This window comes from Platichthys flesus, chromosome 16 (assembly GCF_949316205.1).
Source record: "Platichthys flesus chromosome 16, fPlaFle2.1, whole genome shotgun sequence".
NCBI classification, from domain to species: Eukaryota; Metazoa; Chordata; class Actinopteri; order Pleuronectiformes; family Pleuronectidae; genus Platichthys; species Platichthys flesus.
In genome coordinates, this window is record NC_084960.1 from 20,371,511 (window position 1) to 20,393,805 (window position 22,295).

General features: G+C 42.2%; 6 non-coding genes across 6 annotated transcripts; all 6 read right to left on the reverse strand.

Annotated features, from left to right (window-relative positions):
• Positions 1–3,407: 3,407 nt before the first annotated feature.
• On the reverse strand, positions 3,408–3,489 carry trnas-gcu (transfer RNA serine (anticodon GCU)). Its single transcript has one exon. It is a non-coding gene; the product is annotated as a tRNA-Ser (tRNA).
• A 9,336-nt stretch (positions 3,490–12,825) lies between these two features.
• On the reverse strand, positions 12,826–12,907 carry trnas-gcu (transfer RNA serine (anticodon GCU)). The gene has a single exon. It is a non-coding gene; the product is annotated as a tRNA-Ser (tRNA).
• A 1,033-nt stretch (positions 12,908–13,940) lies between these two features.
• Positions 13,941–14,022, reverse strand: trnas-gcu (transfer RNA serine (anticodon GCU)). Its single transcript has one exon. It is a non-coding gene; the product is annotated as a tRNA-Ser (tRNA).
• A 990-nt stretch (positions 14,023–15,012) lies between these two features.
• Positions 15,013–15,094, reverse strand: trnas-gcu (transfer RNA serine (anticodon GCU)). The gene has a single exon. It is a non-coding gene; the product is annotated as a tRNA-Ser (tRNA).
• A 2,562-nt stretch (positions 15,095–17,656) lies between these two features.
• Positions 17,657–17,738, reverse strand: trnas-gcu (transfer RNA serine (anticodon GCU)). The gene has a single exon. It is a non-coding gene; the product is annotated as a tRNA-Ser (tRNA).
• A 990-nt stretch (positions 17,739–18,728) lies between these two features.
• Positions 18,729–18,810, reverse strand: trnas-gcu (transfer RNA serine (anticodon GCU)). Its single transcript has one exon. It is a non-coding gene; the product is annotated as a tRNA-Ser (tRNA).
• Positions 18,811–22,295: the final 3,485 nt, after the last annotated feature.

Genomic DNA, 22,295 nt, shown 5'->3' on the forward strand with positions numbered 1-22,295 from the left:
GAGCCACCGCCAAGTAGGAAGGACATTTTTCTTGAGAGCACATGGTGGCGTATCACCATACTTAGACACTAACTAAATGCTCATATTTTCCCCAATAATATGTTTATAATCTGTCATTTCAAGTTGGTGAGAGATTCAGAGCACCTGGTTAGCGTTTTTGTCAGTACACGTGACGAGAATACAGCATTTGAGATAATAACCTCAAGCAGCAGAGTAAGCTGATTCAGTCAATTAGAGTAGAACTTTGTGTCTCATAAACTTCACTGCGACGAGGATGGGATTATAACCCACGCGTGCAGAGCACAATGGATTAGCAGTCCATCGCCTTGACCACTCGGCCACCTCGTCCTATTCAGAGGTAAATTTATCTCCTAAAATTCAAACTTTTCCTGCTCTTAAGAGACATGTTACAATGGTGACAAGTGGCTGTGGACATAAGAAGAAGAAGAAAACTATTGCTGAAAAAACAGGATTTTTAACCCATGCGTGCAGACCACAGTTGGTTATCATTTCTTTACTGGAGAACAATTTAGGGGACTACAGGACTCTAACTTATGTTTTCTGGTATTGTACCTGCGTACATATGCAACTGGCTTGCTTGTGTTTTTTTGAAGATGTTACACTGGTCGTCCAAGAGGCTTCTTTAGTTCTAAAAGACTTGTGTGAGGTTTCAGGTATGAAATCTCTCTAGGATCTTCACCTATACTCAGAGTTGGTGTTTAAACTTGCAGGTCGTTTAACCCCCCACCAAATGGTATTGTGTGGAGCTCCTTGGGTCAAGGTGTGTATAGCATTTTGCTATGGTGTGAGTCATTAGGGTTACACGCAATGTCAAGATATGCAAAGGGCCAGAGAGTGGAAATACCTGTAGCCTCCCACTAATAAGTTAAAACTGAAAGAGGATCTGGAAAGAGAAGTGACAGGTTTTCAAGAAACCACAGCAAGCCTATGCACACGTGTTTGCAGCCGATATGTTTCATCTTAAGGTCGAAGACAATGGATGTCACTCACAAAGGGGAATTAATGGTTCAATAGTGGAGAATGTGGGCATCGATCCCACTACCTCTCACATGCAAAGCGAGCGCTCTACCATTTGAGCTAATCCCCCTGTGTAAGAATAGCTTCTGTGGCAAATCATGGCAACCTCTTCAGCGTGTATGTTGTTCTGTCCTACACTGGATCACATTGCCTAGGCAAATGAATGAAGTCTCTCATCACAGGCCCTCAGGGGAGACTGGACAAGTAAGTCATTTACAGAGAGCTCTGCGGATGGTGAATTAGCTCAAATGGTAGAGCGCTCGCTTAGCATGCGAGAAGTGGTGAGATCGATGCCCACATTCTCCAGGAAATTTGTAATATCTTCATTTTAGTCTGGTTGGGAAAGTTCTCTAATTCAGTTTGATATAGTCCCCTTCTAAAACAAGATGGGTTTCCTTGTTTTTATGCCATGGACTGATATTATACAGAAAAATGCAGTTCCATCCTTCCAGCATGGTTCAGAGAGTTATAGAGCCACCGCCAAGTAGGAAGGACATTTTTCTTGAGAGCACATGGTGGCGTATCACCATACTTAGACACTAACTAAATGCTCATATTTTCCCCAATAATATGTTTCTAATCTGTCATTTCAAGTTGGTGAGAGATTCAGAGCACCTGGTTAACGTTTTTGTCAGTACACGTGACGAGAATACAGCATTTGAGATAATAATCTCAAGCAGCAGAGTAAGCTGATTCAGTCAATTAGAGTAGAACTATGTGTCTTGTAAACTTCACTGCGACGAGGATGGGATTCTAACTCACGCGTGCAGAGCACAATGGACTAGCAGTCCATCGCCTTGACCACTCGGCCACCTCGTCCTATTCAGAGGTAAATTTATCTCCTAAAATTCAAACTTTTCCTGCTCTTAAGAGACATGTTACAATGGTGACAAGTGGCTGTGGACACAAGAAGAAGAAGAAAACTATTGCTGAAAAAGCAGGAGTTTAACCCATGCGTGCAGACCACAGTTGGTTATCATTTCTTTACTGGAGAACAATTTAGGGGACTACAGGACTCTACCTTATGTTTTCTGGTATTGTACCTGCGTACATAGGCAACTGGCCTTGCTTGTGTTTTTTTGAAGATGTTACACTGGTAGTCCAAGAGGCTTCTTTAGTTCTAAAAGACTTGTGGGAGGTTTCAGGTATGAAATCTCTCTAGGATCTTCACCTATACTCAGAGTTGGTGTTTAAACTTGCAGGTCGTTTAACCCTCCACCAAATGGTATTGTGTGGAGCTCCTTGGGTCAAGGTGTGTATAGCATTTCGCTATGGTGTGGGTCATTAGGGTTACACGCAATGTAAAGATATGCAAAGGGCCAGAGACTTGAAATACCTGTAGCCTCCCACTAATAAGTTAAAACCGAAAGAGGATCTGGCTCAAATGGTAGAGCGCTCGCTTAGCATGCGAGAAGTAGTGGGATCGATGCCCACATTCTCCAGGAAATTTGTAATATCTTGATTTTAGGCTGGTTGGGAAAGTTCTGTAATTCAGTTTGATATAGTCCCCTTCTAAAACAAGATGGGTTTCCTTATTTTTATGCCATGGACTGATATTATACAGAAAAATGCAGTTCCATCCTTCCAGCATGGTTCAGAGAGTTATAGAGCCACCGCCAAATAGGAAGGACATTTTTCTTGAGAGCACATGGTGGCATATCACCATACTTAGACACTAACTAAATGCTCTTATTTTCCCCAATAATATGTTTATAATCTGTCATTTCAAGTTGGTGAGAGATTCAGAGCACCTGGTTAGCGTTTTTGTCAGTACACGTGACGAGAATACAGCATTTGAGATAATAATCTCAAGCAGCAGAGTAAGCTGATTCAGTCAATTAGAGTAGAACTTTGTGTCTCATAAACTTCACTGCGACGAGGATGGGATTATAACCCACGCGTGCAGAGCACAATGGATTAGCAGTCCATCGCCTTGACCACTCGGCCACCTCGTCCTATTCAGAGGTAAATTTATCTCCTAAAATTCAAACTTTTCCTGCTCTTAAGAGACATGTTACAATGGTGACAAGTGGCTGTGGACATAAGAAGAAGAAGAAAACTATTGCTGTATACAGAAAAATGCAGTTCCATCCTTCCAGCATGGTTCAGAGAGTTATAGAGCCACCGCCAAGTAGGAAGGACATTTTTCTTGAGAGCACATGGTGGAGTATCACCATATTTAGACACTAACTAAATGCTCATATGTTTCTAATCTGTCATTTCAAGTTGGTGAGAGATTCAGAGCAACTGGTTAACGTTTTTGTCAGTACACGTGACGAGGATATAGCATTTGAGATAATAATCTCAAGCAGCAGAGTAAGCTGATTCAGTCAATTAGAGTAGAACTTTGTGTCTTGTAAACTTCACTGCGACGAGGATGGGATTCTAACCCACGCGTGCAGAGCACAATGGATTAGCAGTCCATCGCCTTGACCACTCGGCCACCTCGTCCTATTCAGAGGTAAATTTATCTCCTAAAATTCAAACTTTTCCTGCTCTTAAGAGACATGTTACAATTTGACAAGTGGCTGTGGACACAAGAAGAAGAAGAAAACTATTGCTGCAAAAACAGGATTTTAACCCATGCGTGCAGACCACAGTTGGTTATCATTTCTTTACTGGAGAACAATTTAGGGGACTACAGGACTCTAACTTATGTTTTCTGGTATTGTACCTGCATACATAGGCAACTGGCCTTGCTTGTGTTTTCTTGAAGATCTTACACTGGTCGTCCAAGAGACTTCTTTAGTTCTAAAAGACTTGTGGGAGGTTTCAGGTATGAAATCTCTCTAGGATCTTCACCTATACTCAGAGTTGGTGTTTAAACTTGCAGGTCGTTTAACCCCCCACCAAATGGTATTGTGAGGAGCTCCTTGGGTCAAGGTGTGTATAGCATTTCGCTATGGTGTGGGTCATTAGGGTTACACGCAATGTCAAGATATGCAAAGGGCCAGAGATTGGAAATACCTGTAGCCTCCCACTAATAAGTTAAAACTGAAAGAGGATCTGGAAAGAGAAGTGACAGGTTTTCAAGAAACCACAGCAAGCCTATGCACACGTGTGTGCAGCCGATAAGTTTCATCTTAGGGTAGAAGACAATGGATGTCACTCACAAAGGGTTCAATAGTGGAGAATGTGGGCATCGATCCCACTACCTCTCACATGCAAAGCGAGTGCTCTACCATTTGAGCTAATCTCCCTGTGCAAGAATAGCTTCTGTGGCAAAGCATGGCAACCTCTTCAGCGTGTATGTTGATCTGTCCTGGACTGGATCACATTGCCTAGACAAATGAATGAAGTCTCTCATCACAGGCCCTCAGGGGAGACTGGACAAGTAAGTCAATTACAGAGAGCTTTGCAGATGGGGAATTAGCTCAAATGGTAGAGCGCTCGCTTAGCATGCGAGAAGTAGTGGGATCGATGCCCACATTCTCCAGGAAATTTGTAATATCTCCATTTTAGTCTGGTTGGGAAAGTTCTGTAATTCAGTTTGATATAGTCCCCTTCTAAAACAAGATGGGTTTCCTTGTTTTTATGCCATGGACTGATATTATACAGAAAAATGCAGTTCCATCTTTCCTGCATGTTTCAGAGAGTTATAGAGCCACCGCCAAGTAGGAAGGACATTTTTCTTGAGAGCACATGGTGGCGTATCACCATACTTAGACACTAACTAAATGCTCATATTTTCCCCAATAATATGTTTCTAATCTGTCATTTCAAGTTGGTGAGAGATTCAGAGCACCTGGTTAACGTTTTTGTCAGTACACGTGACGAGAATACAGCATTTGAGATAATAATCTCAAGCAGCAGAGTAAGCTGATTCAGTCAATTAGAGTAGAACTTTGTGTCTTGTAAACTTCACTGCGTCGAGGATGGGATTCTAACTCACGCGTGCAGAGCACAATGGATTAGCAGTCCATCGCCTTGACCACTCGGCCACCTCGTCCTATTCAGAGGTAAATTTATCTCCTAAAATTCAAACTTTTCCTGCTCTTAAGAGACATGTTACAATGGTGACAAGTGGCTGTGGACCCAAGAAGAAGAAGAAAACTATTGCTGAAAAAGCAGGAGTTTAACCCATGCGTGCAGACCACAGTTGGTTATCATTTCTTTACTGGAGAACAATTTAGGGGACTACAGGACTCTAACTTATGTTTTCTGGTATTGTACCTGCGTACATAGGCAACTGGCCTTGCTTGTGTTTTTTTGAAGATGTTACACTGGTCGTCCAAGAGGCTTCTTTAGTTCTAAAAGACTTGTGGGAGGTTTCAGGTATGAAATCTCTCTAGGATCTTCACCTATACTCAGAGTTGGTGTTTAAACTTGCAGGTCGTTTAACCCTCCACCAAATGGTATTGTGTGGAGCTCCTTGGGTCAAGGTGTGTATAGCATTTCGCTATGGTGTGGGTCATTAGGGTTACACGCAATGTAAAGATATGCAAAGGGCCAGAGACTTGAAATACCTGTAGCCTCCCACTAATAAGTTAAAACCGAAAGAGGATCTGGCTCAAATGGTAGAGCGCTCGCTTAGCATGCGAGAAGTAGTGGGATCGATGCCCACATTCTCCATGAAATTTGTAATATTTTTATTTTAGGCTGGTTGGGAAAGTTCTGTAATTCAGTTTGATATAGTCCCCTTCTAAAACAAGATGGGTTTCCTTATTTTTATGCCATGGACTGATATTATACAGAAAAATGCAGTTCCATCCTTCCAGCATGGTTCAGAGAGTTGTAGAGCCACCGCCAAATAGGAAGGACATTTTTCTTGAGAGCACATGGTGGCGTATCACCATACTTAGACACTAACTAAATGCTCATATTTTCCCCAATAATATGTTTATAATCTGTCATTTCAAGTTGGTGAGAGATTCAGAGCACCTGGTTAGCGTTTTTGTCAGTACACATGACGAGAATACAGCATTTGAGATAATAATCTCATGCAGCAGAGTAAGCTGATTCAGTCAATTAGAGTAGAACTTTGTGTCTTGTTAACTTCACTGCGACGAGGATGGGATTATAACCCACGCGTGCAGAGCACAATGGATTAGCAGTCCATCGCCTTGACCACTCGGCCACCCCGTCCTATTCAGAGGTAAATTTATCTCCTAAAATTCAAACTTTTCCTGCTCTTAAGAGACATGTTACAATGGTGACAAGTGGCTGTGGACATAAGAAGAAGAAGAAAACTATTGCTGAAAAAACAGGATTTTTAACCCATGCGTGCAGACCACAGTTGGTTATCATTTCTTTACTGGAGAACAATTTAGGGGACTACAGGACTCTAACTTATGTTTTCTGGTATTGTACCTGCGTACATATGCAACTGGCTTGCTTGTGTTTTTTTGAAGATGTTACACTGGTCGTCCAAGAGGCTTCTTTAGTTCTAAAAGACTTGTGTGAGGTTTCAGGTATGAAATCTCTCTAGGATCTTCACCTATACTCAGAGTTGGTGTTTAAACTTGCAGGTCGTTTAACCCCCCACCAAATGGTATTGTGTGGAGCTCCTTGGGTCAAGGTGTGTATAGCATTTTGCTATGGTGTGAGTCATTAGGGTTACACGCAATGTCAAGATATGCAAAGGGCCAGAGAGTGGAAATACCTGTAGCCTCCCACTAATAAGTTAAAACTGAAAGAGGATCTGGAAAGAGAAGTGACAGGTTTTCAAGAAACCACAGCAAGCCTATGCACACGTGTTTGCAGCCGATATGTTTCATCTTAAGGTCGAAGACAATGGATGTCACTCACAAAGGGGAATTAATGGTTCAATAGTGGAGAATGTGGGCATCGATCCCACTACCTCTCACATGCAAAGCGAGCGCTCTACCATTTGAGCTAATCCCCCTGTGTAAGAATAGCTTCTGTGGCAAATCATGGCAACCTCTTCAGCGTGTATGTTGTTCTGTCCTACACTGGATCACATTGCCTAGGCAAATGAATGAAGTCTCTCATCACAGGCCCTCAGGGGAGACTGGACAAGTAAGTCATTTACAGAGAGCTCTGCGGATGGTGAATTAGCTCAAATGGTAGAGCGCTCGCTTAGCATGCGAGAAGTGGTGAGATCGATGCCCACATTCTCCAGGAAATTTGTAATATCGTCATTTTAGTCTGGTTGGGAAAGTTCTCTAATTCAGTTTGATATAGTCCCCTTCTAAAACAAGATGGTTTTCCTTGTTTTTATGCCATGGACTGATATTATACAGAAAAATGCAGTTCCATCCTTCCAGCATGGTTCAGAGAGTTATAGAGCCACCGCCAAGTAGGAAGGACATTTTTCTTGAGAGCACATGGTGGCGTATCACCATACTTAGACACTAACTAAATGCTCATATTTTCCCCAATAGTATGTTTCTAATCTGTCATTTCAAGTTGGTGAGAGATTCAGAGCACCTGGTTAACGTTTTTGTCAGTACACGTGACGAGAATACAGCATTTGAGATAATAATCTCAAGCAGCAGAGTAAGCTGATTCAGTCAATTAGAGTAGAACTATGTGTCTTGTAAACTTCACTGCGACGAGGATGGGATTCTAACTCACGCGTGCAGAGCACAATGGACTAGCAGTCCATCGCCTTGACCACTCGGCCACCTCGTCCTATTCAGAGGTAAATTTATCTCCTAAAATTCAAACTTTTCCTGCTCTTAAGAGACATGTTACAATGGTGACAAGTGGCTGTGGACACAAGAAGAAGAAGAAAACTATTGCTGAAAAAGCAGGAGTTTAACCCATGCGTGCAGACCACAGTTGGTTATCATTTCTTTACTGGAGAACAATTTAGGGGACTACAGGACTCTACCTTATGTTTTCTGGTATTGTACCTGCGTACATAGGCAACTGGCCTTGCTTGTGTTTTTTTGAAGATGTTACACTGGTAGTCCAAGAGGCTTCTTTAGTTCTAAAAGACTTGTGGGAGGTTTCAGGTATGAAATCTCTCTAGGATCTTCACCTATACTCAGAGTTGGTGTTTAAACTTGCAGGTCGTTTAACCCTCCACCAAATGGTATTGTGTGGAGCTCCTTGGGTCAAGGTGTGTATAGCATTTCGCTATGGTGTGGGTCATTAGGGTTACACGCAATGTAAAGATATGCAAAGGGCCAGAGACTTGAAATACCTGTAGCCTCCCACTAATAAGTTAAAACCGAAAGAGGATCTGGCTCAAATGGTAGAGCGCTCGCTTAGCATGCGAGAAGTAGTGGGATCGATGCCCACATTCTCCAGGAAATTTGTAATATCTTGATTTTAGGCTGGTTGGGAAAGTTCTGTAATTCAGTTTGATATAGTCCCCTTCTAAAACAAGATGGGTTTCCTTATTTTTATGCCATGGACTGATATTATACAGAAAAATGCAGTTCCATCCTTCCAGCATGGTTCAGAGAGTTATAGAGCCACCGCCAAATAGGAAGGACATTTTTCTTGAGAGCACATGGTGGCATATCACCATACTTAGACACTAACTAAATGCTCTTATTTTCCCCAATAATATGTTTATAATCTGTCATTTCAAGTTGGTGAGAGATTCAGAGCACCTGGTTAGCGTTTTTGTCAGTACACGTGACGAGAATACAGCATTTGAGATAATAATCTCAAGCAGCAGAGTAAGCTGATTCAGTCAATTAGAGTAGAACTTTGTGTCTCATAAACTTCACTGCGACGAGGATGGGATTATAACCCACGCGTGCAGAGCACAATGGATTAGCAGTCCATCGCCTTGACCACTCGGCCACCCCGTCCTATTCAGAGGTAAATTTATCTCCTAAAATTCAAACTTTTCCTGCTCTTAAGAGACATGTTACAATGGTGACAAGTGGCTGTGGACATAAGAAGAAGAAGAAAACTATTGCTGAAAAAACAGGATTTTTAACCCATGCGTGCAGACCACAGTTGGTTATCATTTCTTTACTGGAGAACAATTTAGGGGACTACAGGACTCTAACTTATGTTTTCTGGTATTGTACCTGCGTACATATGCAACTGGCTTGCTTGTGTTTTTTTGAAGATGTTACACTGGTCGTCCAAGAGGCTTCTTTAGTTCTAAAAGACTTGTGTGAGGTTTCAGGTATGAAATCTCTCTAGGATCTTCACCTATACTCAGAGTTGGTGTTTAAACTTGCAGGTCGTTTAACCCCCCACCAAATGGTATTGTGTGGAGCTCCTTGGGTCAAGGTGTGTATAGCATTTTGCTATGGTGTGAGTCATTAGGGTTACACGCAATGTCAAGATATGCAAAGGGCCAGAGAGTGGAAATACCTGTAGCCTCCCACTAATAAGTTAAAACTGAAAGAGGATCTGGAAAGAGAAGTGACAGGTTTTCAAGAAACCACAGCAAGCCTATGCACACGTGTTTGCAGCCGATATGTTTCATCTTAAGGTCGAAGACAATGGATGTCACTCACAAAGGGGAATTAATGGTTCAATAGTGGAGAATGTGGGCATCGATCCCACTACCTCTCACATGCAAAGCGAGCGCTCTACCATTTGAGCTAATCCCCCTGTGTAAGAATAGCTTCTGTGGCAAATCATGGCAACCTCTTCAGCGTGTATGTTGTTCTGTCCTACACTGGATCACATTGCCTAGGCAAATGAATGAAGTCTCTCATCACAGGCCCTCAGGGGAGACTGGACAAGTAAGTCATTTACAGAGAGCTCTGCGGATGGTGAATTAGCTCAAATGGTAGAGCGCTCGCTTAGCATGCGAGAAGTGGTGAGATCGATGCCCACATTCTCCAGGAAATTTGTAATATCTTCATTTTAGTCTGGTTGGGAAAGTTCTCTAATTCAGTTTGATATAGTCCCCTTCTAAAACAAGATGGGTTTCCTTATTTTTATGCCATGGACTGATATTATACAGAAAAATGCAGTTCCATCCTTCCAGCATGGTTCAGAGAGTTATAGAGCCACCGCCAAATAGGAAGGACATTTTTCTTGAGAGCACATGGTGGCATATCACCATACTTAGACACTAACTAAATGCTCTTATTTTCCCCAATAATATGTTTATAATCTGTCATTTCAAGTTGGTGAGAGATTCAGAGCACCTGGTTAGCGTTTTTGTCAGTACACGTGACGAGAATACAGCATTTGAGATAATAATCTCAAGCAGCAGAGTAAGCTGATTCAGTCAATTAGAGTAGAACTTTGTGTCTCATAAACTTCACTGCGACGAGGATGGGATTATAACCCACGCGTGCAGAGCACAATGGATTAGCAGTCCATCGCCTTGACCACTCGGCCACCTCGTCCTATTCAGAGGTAAATTTATCTCCTAAAATTCAAACTTTTCCTGCTCTTAAGAGACATGTTACAATGGTGACAAGTGGCTGTGGACATAAGAAGAAGAAGAAAACTATTGCTGAAAAAACAGGATTTTTAACCCATGCGTGCAGACCACAGTTGGTTATCATTTCTTTACTGGAGAACAATTTAGGGGACTACAGGACTCTAACTTATGTTTTCTGGTATTGTACCTGCGTACATATGCAACTGGCTTGCTTGTGTTTTTTTGAAGATGTTACACTGGTCGTCCAAGAGGCTTCTTTAGTTCTAAAAGACTTGTGTGAGGTTTCAGGTATGAAATCTCTCTAGGATCTTCACCTATACTCAGAGTTGGTGTTTAAACTTGCAGGTCGTTTAACCCCCCACCAAATGGTATTGTGTGGAGCTCCTTGGGTCAAGGTGTGTATAGCATTTTGCTATGGTGTGAGTCATTAGGGTTACACGCAATGTCAAGATATGCAAAGGGCCAGAGAGTGGAAATACCTGTAGCCTCCCACTAATAAGTTAAAACTGAAAGAGGATCTGGAAAGAGAAGTGACAGGTTTTCAAGAAACCACAGCAAGCCTATGCACACGTGTTTGCAGCCGATATGTTTCATCTTAAGGTCGAAGACAATGGATGTCACTCACAAAGGGGAATTAATGGTTCAATAGTGGAGAATGTGGGCATCGATCCCACTACCTCTCACATGCAAAGCGAGCGCTCTACCATTTGAGCTAATCCCCCTGTGTAAGAATAGCTTCTGTGGCAAATCATGGCAACCTCTTCAGCGTGTATGTTGTTCTGTCCTACACTGGATCACATTGCCTAGGCAAATGAATGAAGTCTCTCATCACAGGCCCTCAGGGGAGACTGGACAAGTAAGTCATTTACAGAGAGCTCTGCGGATGGTGAATTAGCTCAAATGGTAGAGCGCTCGCTTAGCATGCGAGAAGTGGTGAGATCGATGCCCACATTCTCCAGGAAATTTGTAATATCTTCATTTTAGTCTGGTTGGGAAAGTTCTCTAATTCAGTTTGATATAGTCCCCTTCTAAAACAAGATGGGTTTCCTTGTTTTTATGCCATGGACTGATATTATACAGAAAAATGCAGTTCCATCCTTCCAGCATGGTTCAGAGAGTTATAGAGCCACCGCCAAGTAGGAAGGACATTTTTCTTGAGAGCACATGGTGGAGTATCACCATATTTAGACACTAACTAAATGCTCATATGTTTCTAATCTGTCATTTCAAGTTGGTGAGAGATTCAGAGCAACTGGTTAACGTTTTTGTCAGTACACGTGACGAGGATATAGCATTTGAGATAATAATCTCAAGCAGCAGAGTAAGCTGATTCAGTCAATTAGAGTAGAACTTTGTGTCTTGTAAACTTCACTGCGTCGAGGATGGGATTCTAACTCACGCGTGCAGAGCACAATGGATTAGCAGTCCATCGCCTTGACCACTCGGCCACCTCGTCCTATTCAGAGGTAAATTTATCTCCTAAAATTCAAACTTTTCCTGCTCTTAAGAGACATGTTACAATGGTGACAAGTGGCTGTGGACCCAAGAAGAAGAAGAAAACTATTGCTGAAAAAGCAGGAGTTTAACCCATGCGTGCAGACCACAGTTGGTTATCATTTCTTTACTGGAGAACAATTTAGGGGACTACAGGACTCTAACTTATGTTTTCTGGTATTGTACCTGCGTACATAGGCAACTGGCCTTGCTTGTGTTTTTTTGAAGATGTTACACTGGTCGTCCAAGAGGCTTCTTTAGTTCTAAAAGACTTGTGGGAGGTTTCAGGTATGAAATCTCTCTAGGATCTTCACCTATACTCAGAGTTGGTGTTTAAACTTGCAGGTCGTTTAACCCTCCACCAAATGGTATTGTGTGGAGCTCCTTGGGTCAAGGTGTGTATAGCATTTCGCTATGGTGTGGGTCATTAGGGTTACACGCAATGTAAAGATATGCAAAGGGCCAGAGACTTGAAATACCTGTAGCCTCCCACTAATAAGTTAAAACCGAAAGAGGATCTGGCTCAAATGGTAGAGCGCTCGCTTAGCATGCGAGAAGTAGTGGGATCGATGCCCACATTCTCCAGGAAATTTGCAATATTTTTATTTTAGACTGGTTGGGAAAGTTCTGTAATTCAGTTTGATATAGTCCCCTTCTAAAACAAGATGGGTTTCCTTATTTTTATGCCATGGACTGATATTATACAGAAAAATGCAGTTCCATCCTTCCAGCATGGTTCAGAGAGTTGTAGAGCCACCGCCAAATAGGAAGGACATTTTTCTTGAGAGCACATGGTGGCGTATCACCATACTTAGACACTACCTAAATGCTCATATTTTCCCCAATAATATGTTTATAATCTGTCATTTCAAGTTGGTGAGAGATTCAGAGAACCTGGTTAACGTTTTTGTCAGTACACATGACGAGAATACAGCATTTGAGATAATAATCTCATGCAGCAGAGTAAGCTGATTCAGTCAATTAGAGTAGAACTTTGTGTCTTGTTAACTTCACTGCGACGAGGATGGGATTCTAACCCACGCGTGCAGAGCACAATGGATTAGCAGTCCATCGCCTTGACCACTCGGCCACCCCGTCCTATTCAGAGGTAAATTTATCTCCTAAAATTCAAACTTTTCCTGCTCTTAAGAGACATGTTACAATGGTGACAAGTAGCTGTGGACCCAAGAAGAAGAAGAAAACTATTGCTGAAAAAACAGGATTTTAACCCATGCGTGCAGACCACAGTTGGTTATCATTTCTTTACTGGAGAACAATTTAGGGGACTACAGGACTCTAACTTATGTTTTCTGGTATTGTACCTGCGTACATAGGCAACTGGCCTTGCTTGTGTTTTTTTGAAGATGTTACACTGTTCGTCCAAGAGGCTTATTTAGTTCTAAAAGACTTGTGGGAGGTTTCAGGTATGAAATCTCTCTAGGATCTTCACCTATACTCAGAGTTGGTGTTTAAACTTGCAGGTCGTTTAACCCCCCCACCAAATGGTATTGTGTGGAGCTCCTTGGGTCAAGGTGTGTATAGCATTTCGCTATGGTGTGGGTCATTAGGGTTACACGCAATGTCAAGATATGCAAAGGGCCAGAGAGTGGAAATACCTGTAGCCTCCCACTAATAAGTTAAAACTGAAAGAGGATCTGGCTCAAATGGTAGACCGCTCGCTTAGCATGCGAGATGTAGTGGGATCGATGCCCACATTCTCCAGGAAATTTGTAATATCTTCATTTAAGTCTGGTTGGGAAAGTTCTGTAATTCAGTTTGATATAGTCCCCTTCTAAAACAAGAAGTTGTTTGTATGCCATGGACTGATATTATACAGAAAAATGCAGTTCCATCCTTCCAGCATGGTTCAGAGAGTTATAGAGCCACCGCCAAGTAGGAAGGACATTTTTCTTGAGAGCACATGGTGGCGTATCACCATATTTAGACACTAACTAAATGCTCATACGTTTCTAATCTGTCATTTCAAGTTGGTGAGAGATTCAGAGCACCTGGTTAGCGTTTTTGTCAATACACGTGATGAGAATACAGCATTTGAGATAATAATCTCAAGCAGCGGAGTAAGCTGATTCAGTCATTTAGAGTAGAACTTTTTGTCTTGTAAACTTCACTGCGACAAGGATGGGATTCGAACCCACACGTGCAGAGCACAATGGATTAGCAGTCCATCGCCTTGACCACTCGGCCACCTTGTCCTATTCAGAGGTAAATTTATCTCCTAAAATTCAAACTTTTCCTGCTCTTAAGAGACAAGTTACAAGATATGCAAAGGGCCAGAGAGTGGAAATACCTGTAGCCTCCCACTAATAAGTTAAAACTGAAAGAGGATCTGGAAAGAGAAGTGACAGGTTTTCAAGAAACCACAGCAAGCCTGTGCACACGTGTTTGCAGCCGATAAGTTTCATCTTAGGGTAGAAGACAATGGATGTCACTCACAAAGGGGAATTAAGGGTTCAATAGTGGAGAATGAGGGCATCGATCCCACTACCTCTCACATGCAAAGCGAGTGCTCTACCATTTGAGCTAATCCCCCTGTGTAAGAATAGCTTCTCTGGCAAATCATGGCAACCTCTTCAGCGTGTATGTTGTTCTGTCCTGGACTGGATCACATTGCCTAGGCAAATGAATGAAGTCTCTCATCACAGGCCCTCAGGGGAGACTGGACAAGTAAGTCATTTATAGAGAGCTTTGCAGATGGGGAATTAGCTCAAATGGTAGAGCGCTCGCTTATCATGCGAGAAGTAGTGGGATCGATGCCCACATTCTCCAGGAAATTTGTAATATCTTGATTTTAGTCTGGTTGGGAAAGTTCTGTAATTCAGTTTGATATAGTCCCCTTCTAAAACAAGATGGGTTTCCTTGTTTTTATGCCATAGACTGATATTATACAGAAAAATGCAGTTCCATCCTTCCAGCATGGTTCAGAGAGTTATAGAGCCACCGCCAAGTAGGAAGGACATTTTTCTTGAGAGCACATGGTGGCGTATCACCATATTTAGACACTAACTAAATGCTCATATGTTTCTTATCTGTCATTTCAAGTTGGTGAGAGATTCAGAGAACCTGGTTAACGTTTTTGTCAGTACACGTGACGAGAATACAGCGTTTGAGATAATAATCTCAAGCAGCAGAGTAAGCTGATTCAGTCAATTAGAGTAGAACTTTGTGTCTTTTTAACTTCACTGCGACGAGGATGGGATTCTAACCCACGCGTGCAGAGCACAATGGATTAGCAGTCCATCGCCTTGACCACTCGGCCACCTCGTCCTATTCAGAGGTAAGTTTATCTCCTAAAATTCAAACTTTTCCTGCTCTTAAGAGACATGTTACAATGGTGACAAGTAGCTGTGGACCCAAGAAGAAGAAGAAAACTATTGCTGAAAAAACAGGATTTTAACCAATGCGTGCAGACCACAGTTGGTTATCATTTCTTTACTGGAGAACAATTTAGGGGACTACAGGACTCTAACTTATGTTTTCTGGTATTGTACCTGCGTACATAGGCAACTGGCCTTGCTTGTGTTTTTTTGAAGATGTTACACTGTTCGTCCAAGAGGCTTATTTAGTTCTAAAAGACTTGTGGGAGGTTTCAGGTATGAAATCTCTCTAGGATCTTCACCTATACTCAGAGTTGGTGTTTAAACTTGCAGGTCGTTTAACCCCCCACCAAATGGTATTGTTTGGAGCTCCTTGGGTCAAGGTGTGTATAGCATTTCGCTATGGTGTGGGTCATTAGGGTTACACGCAATGTCAAGATATGCAAAGGGCCAGAGAGTGGAAATACCTGTAGCCTCCCACTAATAAGTTAAAACTGAAAGAGGATCTGGCTCAAATGGTAGACCGCTCGCTTAGCATGCGAGAAGTAGTGGGATCGATGCCCACATTCTCCAGGAAATTTGTAATATCTTCATTTAAGTCTGGTTGGGAAAGTTCTGTAATTCAGTTTGATATAGTCCCCTTCTAAAACAAGATGGGTTTCCTTATTTTTATGCCATGGACTGATATTATACAGAAAAATGCAGTTCCATCCTTCCAGCATGGTTCAGAGAGTTATAGAGCCACCGCCAAATAGGAAGGACATTTTTCTTGAGAGCACATGGTGGCATATCACCATACTTAGACACTAACTAAATGCTCTTATTTTCCCCAATAATATGTTTATAATCTGTCATTTCAAGTTGGTGAGAGATTCAGAGCACCTGGTTAGCGTTTTTGTCAGTACACGTGACGAGAATACAGCATTTGAGATAATAATCTCAAGCAGCAGAGTAAGCTGATTCAGTCAATTAGAGTAGAACTTTGTGTCTCATAAACTTCACTGCGACGAGGATGGGATTATAACCCACGCGTGCAGAGCACAATGGATTAGCAGTCCATCGCCTTGACCACTCGGCCACCTCGTCCTATTCAGAGGTAAATTTATCTCCTAAAATTCAAACTTTTCCTGCTCTTAAGAGACATGTTACAATGGTGACAAGTGGCTGTGGACATAAGAAGAAGAAGAAAACTATTGCTGAAAAAACAGGATTTTTAACCCATGCGTGCAGACCACAGTTGGTTATCATTTCTTTACTGGAGAACAATTTAGGGGACTACAGGACTCTAACTTATGTTTTCTGGTATTGTACCTGCGTACATATGCAACTGGCTTGCTTGTGTTTTTTTGAAGATGTTACACTGGTCGTCCAAGAGGCTTCTTTAGTTCTAAAAGACTTGTGTGAGGTTTCAGGTATGAAATCTCTCTAGGATCTTCACCTATACTCAGAGTTGGTGTTTAAACTTGCAGGTCGTTTAACCCCCCACCAAATGGTATTGTGTGGAGCTCCTTGGGTCAAGGTGTGTATAGCATTTTGCTATGGTGTGAGTCATTAGGGTTACACGCAATGTCAAGATATGCAAAGGGCCAGAGAGTGGAAATACCTGTAGCCTCCCACTAATAAGTTAAAACTGAAAGAGGATCTGGAAAGAGAAGTGACAGGTTTTCAAGAAACCACAGCAAGCCTATGCACACGTGTTTGCAGCCGATATGTTTCATCTTAAGGTCGAAGACAATGGATGTCACTCACAAAGGGGAATTAATGGTTCAATAGTGGAGAATGTGGGCATCGATCCCACTACCTCTCACATGCAAAGCGAGCGCTCTACCATTTGAGCTAATCCCCCTGTGTAAGAATAGTTTCTGTGGCAAATCATGGCAACCTCTTCAGCGTGTATGTTGTTCTGTCCTACACTGGATCACATTGCCTAGACAAATGAATGAAGTCTCTCATCACAGGCCCTCAGGGGAGACTGGACAAGTAAGTCATTTACAGAGAGCTCTGTGGATTGGGAATTAGCTCAAATGGTAGAGCGCTCGCTTAGCATGCGAGAAGTAGTGAGATCGATGCCCACATTCTCCAGGAATTTTGTAATATCTTGATTTTAGTCTGGTTGGGAAAGTTCTGTAATTCAGTTTGATATAGTCCCCTTCTAAAACAAGATGGGTTTCCTTGTTTTTATGCCATGGACTGATATTATACAGAAAAATGCAGTTCCATCCTTCCAGCATGGTTCAGAGAGTTATAGAGCCACCGCCAAGTAGGAAGGACATTTTTCTTGAGAGCACATGGTGGCGTATCACCATACTTAGACACTAACTAAATGCTGATATTTTCCCAAATAATATGTTTCTAATCTGTCATTTCAAGTTGGTGAGAGATTCAGAGCACCTGGTTAGCGTTTTTGTCAGTACACGTGACAATATACAGCATTTGAGATAATAATCTCAAGCAGCAGAGTAAGCTGATTCAGTCAATTAGAGTAGAACTTTGTGTCTTGTAAACTTCACTGCGACAAGGATGGGATTCGAACCCACGCGTGCAGAGCACAATGGATTAGCAGCCCATCGCCTTGACCACTCGGCCACCTTGTCCTATTCAGAGGTAAATTTATCTCCTAAAATTCAAACTTTTCCTGCTCTTAAGAGACAAGTTACAAGATATGCAAAGGGCCAGAGAGTGGAAATACCTGTAGCCTCCCACTAATAAGTTAAAACTGAAAGAGGATCTGGAAAGAGAAGTGACAGGTTTTCAAGAAACCACAGCAAGCCTGTGCACACGTGTTTGCAGCCGATAAGTTTCATCTTAGGGTAGAAGACAATGGATGTCACTCACAAAGGGGAATTAAGGGTTCAATAGTGGAGAATGAGGGCATCGATCCCACTACCTCTCACATGCAAAGCGAGTGCTCTACCATTTGAGCTAATCCCCCTGTGTAAGAATAGCTTCTCTGGCAAATCATGGCAACCTCTTCAGCGTGTATGTTGTTCTGTCCTGGACTGGATCACATTGCCTAGGCAAATGAATGAAGTCTCTCATCACAGGCCCTCAGGGGAGACTGGACAAGTAAGTCATTTATAGAGAGCTTTGCAGATGGGGAATTAGCTCAAATGGTAGAGCGCTCGCTTATCATGCGAGAAGTAGTGGGATCGATGCCCACATTCTCCAGGAAATTTGTAATATCTTGATTTTAGTCTGGTTGGGAAAGTTCTGTAATTCAGTTTGATATAGTCCCCTTCTAAAACAAGATGGGTTTCCTTGTTTTTATGCCATAGACTGATATTATACAGAAAAATGCAGTTCCATCCTTCCAGCATGGTTCAGAGAGTTATAGAGCCACCGCCAAGTAGGAAGGACATTTTTCTTGAGAGCACATGGTGGCGTATCACCATATTTAGACACTAACTAAATGCTCATATGTTTCTTATCTGTCATTTCAAGTTGGTGAGAGATTCAGAGAACCTGGTTAACGTTTTTGTCAGTACACGTGACGAGAATACAGCGTTTGAGATAATAATCTCAAGCAGCAGAGTAAGCTGATTCAGTCAATTAGAGTAGAACTTTGTGTCTTTTTAACTTCACTGCGACGAGGATGGGATTCTAACCCACGCGTGCAGAGCACAATGGATTAGCAGTCCATCGCCTTGACCACTCGGCCACCTCGTCCTATTCAGAGGTAAGTTTATCTCCTAAAATTCAAACTTTTCCTGCTCTTAAGAGACATGTTACAATGGTGACAAGTAGCTGTGGACCCAAGAAGAAGAAGAAAACTATTGCTGAAAAAACAGGATTTTAACCAATGCGTGCAGACCACAGTTGGTTATCATTTCTTTACTGGAGAACAATTTAGGGGACTACAGGACTCTAACTTATGTTTTCTGGTATTGTACCTGCGTACATAGGCAACTGGCCTTGCTTGTGTTTTTTTGAAGATGTTACACTGTTCGTCCAAGAGGCTTATTTAGTTCTAAAAGACTTGTGGGAGGTTTCAGGTATGAAATCTCTCTAGGATCTTCACCTATACTCAGAGTTGGTGTTTAAACTTGCAGGTCGTTTAACCCCCCACCAAATGGTATTGTTTGGAGCTCCTTGGGTCAAGGTGTGTATAGCATTTCGCTATGGTGTGGGTCATTAGGGTTACACGCAATGTCAAGATATGCAAAGGGCCAGAGAGTGGAAATACCTGTAGCCTCCCACTAATAAGTTAAAACTGAAAGAGGATCTGGCTCAAATGGTAGACCGCTCGCTTAGCATGCGAGAAGTAGTGGGATCGATGCCCACATTCTCCAGGAAATTTGTAATATCTTCATTTAAGTCTGGTTGGGAAAGTTCTGTAATTCAGTTTGATATAGTCCCCTTCTAAAACAAGATGGGTTTCCTTATTTTTATGCCATGGACTGATATTATACAGAAAAATGCAGTTCCATCCTTCCAGCATGGTTCAGAGAGTTATAGAGCCACCGCCAAATAGGAAGGACATTTTTCTTGAGAGCACATGGTGGCATATCACCATACTTAGACACTAACTAAATGCTCTTATTTTCCCCAATAATATGTTTATAATCTGTCATTTCAAGTTGGTGAGAGATTCAGAGCACCTGGTTAGCGTTTTTGTCAGTACACGTGACGAGAATACAGCATTTGAGATAATAATCTCAAGCAGCAGAGTAAGCTGATTCAGTCAATTAGAGTAGAACTTTGTGTCTCATAAACTTCACTGCGACGAGGATGGGATTATAACCCACGCGTGCAGAGCACAATGGATTAGCAGTCCATCGCCTTGACCACTCGGCCACCTCGTCCTATTCAGAGGTAAATTTATCTCCTAAAATTCAAACTTTTCCTGCTCTTAAGAGACATGTTACAATGGTGACAAGTGGCTGTGGACATAAGAAGAAGAAGAAAACTATTGCTGAAAAAACAGGATTTTTAACCCATGCGTGCAGACCACAGTTGGTTATCATTTCTTTACTGGAGAACAATTTAGGGGACTACAGGACTCTAACTTATGTTTTCTGGTATTGTACCTGCGTACATATGCAACTGGCTTGCTTGTGTTTTTTTGAAGATGTTACACTGGTCGTCCAAGAGGCTTCTTTAGTTCTAAAAGACTTGTGTGAGGTTTCAGGTATGAAATCTCTCTAGGATCTTCACCTATACTCAGAGTTGGTGTTTAAACTTGCAGGTCGTTTAACCCCCCACCAAATGGTATTGTGTGGAGCTCCTTGGGTCAAGGTGTGTATAGCATTTTGCTATGGTGTGAGTCATTAGGGTTACACGCAATGTCAAGATATGCAAAGGGCCAGAGAGTGGAAATACCTGTAGCCTCCCACTAATAAGTTAAAACTGAAAGAGGATCTGGAAAGAGAAGTGACAGGTTTTCAAGAAACCACAGCAAGCCTATGCACACGTGTTTGCAGCCGATATGTTTCATCTTAAGGTCGAAGACAATGGATGTCACTCACAAAGGGGAATTAATGGTTCAATAGTGGAGAATGTGGGCATCGATCCCACTACCTCTCACATGCAAAGCGAGCGCTCTACCATTTGAGCTAATCCCCCTGTGTAAGAATAGCTTCTGTGGCAAATCATGGCAACCTCTTCAGCGTGTATGTTGTTCTGTCCTACACTGGATCACATTGCCTAGGCAAATGAATGAAGTCTCTCATCACAGGCCCTCAGGGGAGACTGGACAAGTAAGTCATTTACAGAGAGCTCTGCGGATGGTGAATTAGCTCAAATGGTAGAGCGCTCGCTTAGCATGCGAGAAGTGGTGAGATCGATGCCCACATTCTCCAGGAAATTTGTAATATCTTCATTTTAGTCTGGTTGGGAAAGTTCTCTAATTCAGTTTGATATAGTCCCCTTCTAAAACAAGATGGGTTTCCTTGTTTTTATGCCATGGACTGATATTATACAGAAAAATGCAGTTCCATCCTTCCAGCATGGTTCAGAGAGTTATAGAGCCACCGCCAAGTAGGAAGGACATTTTTCTTGAGAGCACATGGTGGAGTATCACCATATTTAGACACTAACTAAATGCTCATATGTTTCTAATCTGTCATTTCAAGTTGGTGAGAGATTCAGAGCAACTGGTTAACGTTTTTGTCAGTACACGTGACGAGGATATAGCATTTGAGATAATAATCTCAAGCAGCAGAGTAAGCTGATTCAGTCAATTAGAGTAGAACTTTGTGTCTTGTAAACTTCACTGCGTCGAGGATGGGATTCGAACCCACACGTGCAGAGCACAATGGATTAGCAGTCCATCGCCTTGACCACTCGGCCACCTTGTCCTATTCAGAGGTAAATTTATCTCCTAAAATTCAAACTTTTCCTGCTCTTAAGAGACAAGTTACAAGATATGCAAAGGGCCAGAGAGTGGAAATACCTGTAGCCTCCCACTAATAAGTTAAAACTGAAAGAGGATCTGGAAAGAGAAGTGACAGGTTTTCAAGAAACCACAGCAAGCCTGTGCACACGTGTTTGCAGCCGATAAGTTTCATCTTAGGGTAGAAGACAATGGATGTCACTCACAAAGGGGAATTAAGGGTTCAATAGTGGAGAATGAGGGCATCGATCCCACTACCTCTCACATGCAAAGCGAGTGCTCTACCATTTGAGCTAATCCCCCTGTGTAAGAATAGCTTCTCTGGCAAATCATGGCAACCTCTTCAGCGTGTATGTTGTTCTGTCCTGGACTGGATCACATTGCCTAGGCAAATGAATGAAGTCTCTCATCACAGGCCCTCAGGGGAGACTGGACAAGTAAGTCATTTATAGAGAGCTTTGCAGATGGGGAATTAGCTCAAATGGTAGAGCGCTCGCTTATCATGCGAGAAGTAGTGGGATCGATGCCCACATTCTCCAGGAAATTTGTAATATCTTGATTTTAGTCTGGTTGGGAAAGTTCTGTAATTCAGTTTGATATAGTCCCCTTCTAAAACAAGATGGGTTTCCTTGTTTTTATGCCATAGACTGATATTATACAGAAAAATGCAGTTCCATCCTTCCAGCATGGTTCAGAGAGTTATAGAGCCACCGCCAAGTAGGAAGGACATTTTTCTTGAGAGCACATGGTGGCGTATCACCATATTTAGACACTAACTAAATGCTCATATGTTTCTTATCTGTCATTTCAAGTTGGTGAG